Genomic DNA, 6,952 nt, shown 5'->3' on the forward strand with positions numbered 1-6,952 from the left:
CGGCGCCTTTCCAAAAGCGGCTGGAGGAGCGAGGGGGGGCGCAGGCTGGTTTCGCTGCACTCGGAGCTTTGGCTGGGGGAGCGGGATTTGGCGCTTCAGCCGGGAGAGCAGGTCTGGGGGTTTCACTGCGCTCCGCCCGGGGTTCTGGGTGGAGGAGAGGGTCCGGGGGTCTCGCGGTGTTCCAGCCGGCGCTGCAACCGGGGCAGGGAGCGGGGTCCGGCGCTGCGGCCGGGAGAGTGGGTCCAGGGGTTTCGCTCCATTCCTCCCGGGGCTCCGGCCGAGGGAGGGGGGGGCGTGGCATGCGGCCCGAAGCACAGCCGGCAGCCGTGGCCAGAGGAGCGAGGGGGGGCGCAAGCTGGTGGCCGGCAGCCATGGGGGGGGGCTTCCCCCCCTCCCGCCGCGGCCTGTCAGCGCGACCCCCCCACAGCCAGGCTCCGCCAGCAGCCTCGGGCAGGGCAGCGCCCCCGGGCTGAGCGGGCGAGCCGAGTTGCAGCTCACTCGGACCGCGCCTGGCGGGGCTCGCTGCCTTCTGCCCCCACCCCCAAGGGGTAGCGCCAGCGCTGAGCCTGGGCTGGCACCGCTCGCGGCGAGCCCCTCTGAGGCAGTGGCAGTGGGGTTTGCTGCTCTCTGCTGCTGGCTGGGCCGGGCTGGGCTGGGCCTAGCGGCCGGGCCTCGGAAAGAAGCAGCGGAAGGGCAGGCAGCAGACTCCCAGGCTCTCCCGGTCCCGGGGGCAGCTCCAGCCCCCTCTACACAGAGAGCCCCGGGGTCCCCAGCCCACTCCCATCTGCGGTAACCCCTCCCCATGCTCCATACCCCGTGTACCCCTCCCATGTACCCCGTGCCCCTACCTTTCCCTCCCCTTCACCTCCCCTCGTACCCCCGTCCTCTGCCACCCTCCCTACATCCTCCCCTCCACCTCCCCTCACGTCAAACCCCCTGTTCCGCTCCCTTCACATCCTCCCTTCGTACCCCCGTCCTCTACCACCCTCCCTACATCCTCCCCTCCACCTCCCCAGGGGAGCTGGCCGGGGGGAGGCTGAGCTGGCTAGGGGGGAGGCCGGGGTGGGCAGGGGAGCTGGCTGGGTTGGGCTGGGCTGGTGGGTGGCTGGGGGGAGGCTGGTTCTGGAGTGGGGGGTGGCTGGGGGAGCTGGCCGGGGAGAGGTGAAGCTTGCTGTGCTCTGTGATGCTGGGGGGCTCTCCAGCCCCCATCCCACGGGCTGCGGCCTGGCCCGGCTCCGGCCGTGTGGCTGGGGATCAGCCTGGGGCGCTCGTAGCTGGAACGGGCCCAGGAGTTGCTTTGGGATCAGGGCCAAGTCCTTGAACTGTCAGCAGATGAATGGTGCAGGGCGCCCCCCCACCCCTCCCGCGGTGATCGTCACGGCTCCTGCCGGCGCCACAAGCTGGGGGGAGGGGGCGCGTCTGGCAGAGCTGGGGGCTCAGGCCCCAGTGTGACCTGCAGAGCACGCGGATGATGCATGTTCCCGCAAACGGTAAAGGAGGGGTCTGGGCCCAGCTCTGCTGGTGCCCCTCACTCCTGACCCGCAGCCCCCTGCTAGCCCAGCCCTGGGCTCCCCTCCCTCCCGACCTGCCCCCCCCCCAGCTCTGCCGGTGCCCCTCCCTCCCGACCCACAGCCCCTGCTAGCCCAGCCTGGGGCGCGTGGCCACGCATGGTTCTGCTGCCCCCAGCCTTGGAGCAGGGCTGGTCGGTGGCTTGCCCAAGCTGCACGGGTTCCTGGGACGTGGTCGAGAGGCTCCAGGTCGGGAAGTCGCTGCTTTGGGGCTGTGCGTTCAGGGTTACTGGGGGGCTGTTTCCCAGCCGGTTTGTCCTGGACTCAGCGCAGGGGCCACCCCCCCGGCTGGCTAACAAACTCCTGCAGTCTGGGATGGAAGCTAACGAAGAGACGGGAAGCCTGTGGCTGGAGCAATGTAATTACAGCCGCTCGGTCTCCGCTGCCCAGAGGCAGGTCGATAGCTGCGGCGCTGGTGGGTCTCCGGCGCCAGGCAGAAGGTGACGGGGAACGGCTCTTGGCTGCACACTCCTGCACTGGCTGGGAGGGGGCGTCTGGTGCTCCGCCCTGGCATCGGCCCCACGGCCTCATGCAATGCCAAGCCATGGCAGATATCTCTGCTCCCACAGGAGCAGGCAGTGGCTCTGTCGGACCCCGGCCGGGCGGGAGCTGCCCCGGGTGGGGTCCGGCTCAGAGCCAAGGCCTGTCTCTGGCAGTGGCAGCACCGGCCGCTGCAGGGAAGGTGCAGCAGATGAGGGGGGAGCTGCCCGGCGCTGGGTCTCCGCGGAGCACTGGCTTGAGCCCTGAAGTTGGAGGTTTGTGCCTGAGCTGGTAGAACTGCTGCCCATGGCCTGTCCCTTTGGGAATCCCGTTACGTCTGGCATGTGGCAGCGGGTTCCCCAGGCAGCAGGCCTCTCTCCCACCTGGCGTTTCACTACGCGACCCCTTGCCCTGTGCTGGGGGCTGGGAGAGCAGCCGTTCCCGCTGTCCCTGCTCTGTCCAGTTCCTAGGCTCCCATCACCACCTCGTCCCCTTTCCACGGGCATCCCGCCAGACAGCTGTTTGCAGGAGAGATGTCCCAGCCCCTCGCGTCCTGCCCACCTCTGAGCCCCTCCCGAGACAGGCTGAGCCGGCCTGCCCACAGGGTCCCCAGCGCTCTGTGCTGCAGTGTGCCCCACACTGAGCCCCCCCAGCCCTGCCCACTCCCCATCCCACTCCCCCGAGCCTCTGCCCCACTCCCCCCAAACCCTCCCTGCCCCGCTCTCCCCCGCCGAGCCCCCCCTCGGAGCCACCAGCCCCTGGGGGCCCCGTGCCATGCCCAGCACAGCCTGTCTGACATGGGCTGAGCCCGGCGGCCGCCGTGAGCAGCCTGGCTGTGAGCAAGGGCCACAGGCCGTCCCCTGGGGCCAGGTGGGTCCCTGAGCCAGCGGGCTCTGAGAATGGCCTGTCCTGGGGACACCCCCAGCTGGGAGCAGGGGGGACCAGCCGTGTGGGGGGGGCGGCAGGTGAAACTCCCCAGACAGAGTCTGCCAGGCTGGGGGCCCCGGCTCAGGAGACACTGGGGGTGAATGACCAGCCTTGGCCGGCGCCAGGGGCTGCATTCGGCTCTGCCCGGCCCTTTGCCCGGTGGCACCAGCTGGGTAGATGGGAGCCCCTCGGAGCTGCCCTGACTGTCTGTGTCTCCTCCCGAGCCCCCTCTGGGCAGCAGGCCCTGCCCTGGCTGCGTGGTGCTGAGGGGTCCCCCATGCACAGCGGGGGTCTCGGGGCCCAGCGCCGGCTCCCCCAAGAGTGTGTCAGTTGGTTCCAAGCGGCGCAGCACTGGGCAGCAGCCCCCCAGGAACGGCCTCGCGGCGCGCAGGGACCGCAGGGCAGATTCACACACAATTCGCTCAAAGGCCCCAGGCACACGGACCTCAGCCAGCCAGGGAAACAGGAACCCAGTGTGGGGCAGAGCTCGTTAGCACAGAAATCCGTGACTTTCAGCCAAGTCCATCTTGGGGGGAGGGGAGCCCAGGGCCTTGGAGCCCTTTTCCCCCCTGAGTGGCCACCAGCCAAGCCTCCGTCCCCCTCTGGCCTTTGTCTCTTTCCCGGGCCTGGGGGGCAGGGAGGGGGCTGCCGAGGGGGGCAGGCTGCTTTGAACGTGCTGGGTTCTAGATAGAAGCTGCGTGTGGCTCCCAGGTGTGGCTGCGCCCGGGACGGGGGCTGGAGGAGGGGCCGTGGCAGTCACCCCAGAGGCTGGCAGCACATGTCAGGCAGTGGCCGAGTTGCTGGCACGTGACCCTGTTCTGGTGACATGCCAAGTGGGCTGGGCAGCTGCTCCATCGAGCCCCAGGCCAGCAGGACCCAGTGTGACCCCTAGTCTGACCCCGGCCAGCAGAGGGCAGTGCCCTGCCCCCGTTAGCATCATCCGCTCCCTCGAACCATGGCCCGGCCTGGAGACCCCGCCGCGGCCTCTGGAAACTGGCCCAGCGTTAATTCCCCTCCCCGTCCAAACTCCTGTCTGTCTCGAGCGCTGCCCCTCTGCGTGATTTCCCACGGCCCCACTTTGGGGGCCATCTGCAAACTCTACTGGTGACGAGTTGCTGTTTTCTTCCAGGTCATTGGTACAAATGTTAAATAGCGAAGGGCCAAGCCCCGACCCTGTAGGACCCCCCTGGCACAGCCCCATGACGATTCCCCATTTCCAATTCCATGTTGAGACCTAGCAGTGAGCCGGCTTCTAATCCGTGTAATGTGGGCCACGGTCGGTCATTGTATATTGTTCTAATCTTGGGAACAAAACGCCACGCAGCACCCGTCAGAGGCTTTGCAGAAATCTAATTATACTGTCACCACCGTTCCCTGCAGCTGCACGCTTGTCAGCTCGTCAGTCTGACGCCATCTGTTTTCCATAAGCCCATGTTGATTTGCATTAATTACATCACCCTCCTTTAATTCTTTATTAATGGAGTTCTGTATCAGCTGCTCCATTACCTGCCTGGGATTAACGTCAGGCTGACAGGCCTGTAATTACCCTGGTCGTCCCTTTCTAACAACTGGCACAACAGGAGCTTGCTGACGGTCTGGAACTTCCCCAGGGCTCCAGGACTTGTCAGAAATCAGCATTAACACCTCAGTGAGCTCCTCAGCCAGCTCTTTTAAAACTCTTACATCCAAGTTATCTGAACCAGATGATTTCAAAAAGTCTGACTGTAGTAGCTCCTGTTGAACATCCTCCAGAGATGCTAGTGGAGTGGAAAGAGAGAGATCACCAATACAGCTGCCAGGATCCTTTTAGTCCTAATATACTTAAACAACTCTTATTGTCCTTAACTCTGCTGGATGTAGACTTCTCCGTGTGTCCCTTGGCTTCCCTTATCTATTTTCAACAAGTCCCATCTTCTGTCTTGTATTCTTTGCTGCCCCCTTCCCTCTCTTCCCATGCTTAGATATGATTCTTTTATTTTTACAGCTGCCTTGAGTTCCTGTCTAAGCCAGGTTGGTTTGGTAACCACCGCAGCCGCCTTCCTCAGTTGTGGGATTGAGGCTTTGGGGGCATTGAGTGCGGGGTTCTTGAACGATTCCCAATGAGCATTCCCGTTTTCCTGTTACATTCTTCCCAGCTGAGTTGGCTCGTAATGATTTCCAGCTCTGTGGAATTGGCCCCATTAAAGCACCGAGTGTGAATCCATGTTACTGGGCTGGACTTTGTTCTGCTCCACATTCGAAATGGGATCAAGCCCTGAACACTTGTCCCGAAGCTCTGCCACGGGTCCCTCTGTGTCTGTCAGGACAAGCTCTAAGGCAGAGCCCAGTGTCGGCTGCACGTGCCAAGTCAGGAGATTGTCACTCGAATGGAGGTTTGAGCCCTGGCAGCGGGAGCCCCAGAGCACGTCCCTCCTGTCGAAGGGCCCCAGGATCGCCCAGATTTGTCCTACGCCAAGACGGCCTGTTCCTGTGTGATCCTGCTGGTGCTTGAGCTGCTCGGACAGGGGGCTGGAAACCCCTTCGAAAATACTCCAGGCTGTGATGACCCCCCGTAAAAAGCAACCCCCACACACACTTCCACGCTGCTGCTGGCAGAGCTGGGCACTTGGCAGCCACTGCCACATGCACGACCCCCCTACACAAGCCTTGCAACCCCCAGTGTGAGAAACCCTCTGCTGGGACACGGGGCCATGAGCCCCCCCTCCTCCCCCCGGAGTTGTCGGTGACTCAGGTCCAGCAGTGGTGTTTGGCACAGAGCCCCCCGCCCCCCTTGGCCCCTCCGTCCTTCCTGAACAGGTTATAGCCTGTGCCCCTCACTCCCGACCCGCAGCCCCCTGCTACCCCCCCTCACTCCCGACCCACAGCCCCCTGCTATTCCAGCCCCGAGACCTTATCAAGGAGATTTCCTTGAACCTTGGTAATAGTCAGCCAGGCAGCTGATTAAAATTCCTTCCCCTGCAAGGACACGGCCCCATCCCACCTCCCCTCCCTTCTCCCTGACAAGTGGATGCTGTTTGTGGGCAGGGTCTGCCAGGTCGTGCCCATGCGCCCTAGGCTGAGGGAGCCCGGGGCAGTGGCAGCCCCCCCGGGCATCTGCAGAGGGAGCAGGTCTCCCTGGCTCCCCCGTAGGCTTCGTGTTCCTGCCTCCTTGCTTATCTCCCGAGAACGCGGATGGAAGAGTCCAACCTGGAGCTGGAGAGCTGCCCCCCTTCACCCTCCTGGGTCCCCAGCACCCCCATGCCCTGGCACCCCCTGTGTCCCCAGCACTCCCATGCCCGGGGCCAGCGGGCACAGCCTGGCAGCGTCAGAGCAAGGACCCTTGGCTTGGCAGCTGGAGGTGCAGCCCTGGCAGTACCCGCAGCAGCTGTGCCGCTCCTTGCCTCCCGCCCAGTGACCTGCTAAGGTCACCCGGCAGCTGCTCTCGCTGGAACCAGCCTGGCAAGGAGCCGGGACCAGGGGCTGAGTTCAGCTGTCAGGAGGTGGCAGCCCAGGAGGAGCCTGGCACGGTGCCCGCCTGGCCCTGGGAAGAGGCAGCAGCTGGTTGAGGGCGGCCACGCGGTGAAGGCTCCAACGAGCAGGGAGCTGCTGCTTTCAGTGACTGATGGAGCCGGGTTCCCCCCCCAGTGAGCCTGAGGGAAGTTCTTTGCCGGGTGCGGCGCAGGCCCCGGGGTGGTGCCAGGGCCGAGGGGTCGGCGCGCCAGGTGCCGGCGCTAAGCAATGGCTGCTGGGCAGCTCTGCCATGGTCTGTAGGTAGGAAGTGACGCCCCAGGACACATCTCCACAGCACAAACCCGGGGCCCAGATGGTTGTGATGACACGGCCCCTTGAGGCTGGGTGAGCAGGGGCTGCGGGTCGGGAGTGAGAGGCACTGGCAGAGCTGGGGGGGGGAAAGGGCTGGGCTGGCGGGGACTGCGGGTCAGGAGTGAAGGGCACTAGCAGAGCTGCGGGGGCAGGGCTGGGCTGGCGGGGGCTGCGGG

The 6,952-nt window shown here is 65.1% G+C and overlaps 1 protein-coding gene across 1 annotated transcript in view; it reads left to right on the forward strand.

Annotated features, from left to right (window-relative positions):
* The first annotated feature begins 2,757 nt into the window (after positions 1-2,757).
* The window catches only part of LOC117880930 (G-protein coupled receptor 22-like), a 9,807-nt gene continuing 5,612 nt past the window's right edge, over positions 2,758-6,952 (forward strand). Inside the window, exon 1 of the mRNA XM_034777536.1 lies at positions 2,758-6,809. The gene's annotated coding sequence lies outside the window, so the exon portion shown is untranslated. The remainder of the gene's footprint in view (positions 6,810-6,952) is intronic.

The sequence above is a fragment of the Trachemys scripta genome, chromosome 7, assembly GCF_013100865.1.
Source record: "Trachemys scripta elegans isolate TJP31775 chromosome 7, CAS_Tse_1.0, whole genome shotgun sequence".
Taxonomy (NCBI): domain Eukaryota; kingdom Metazoa; phylum Chordata; order Testudines; family Emydidae; genus Trachemys; species Trachemys scripta.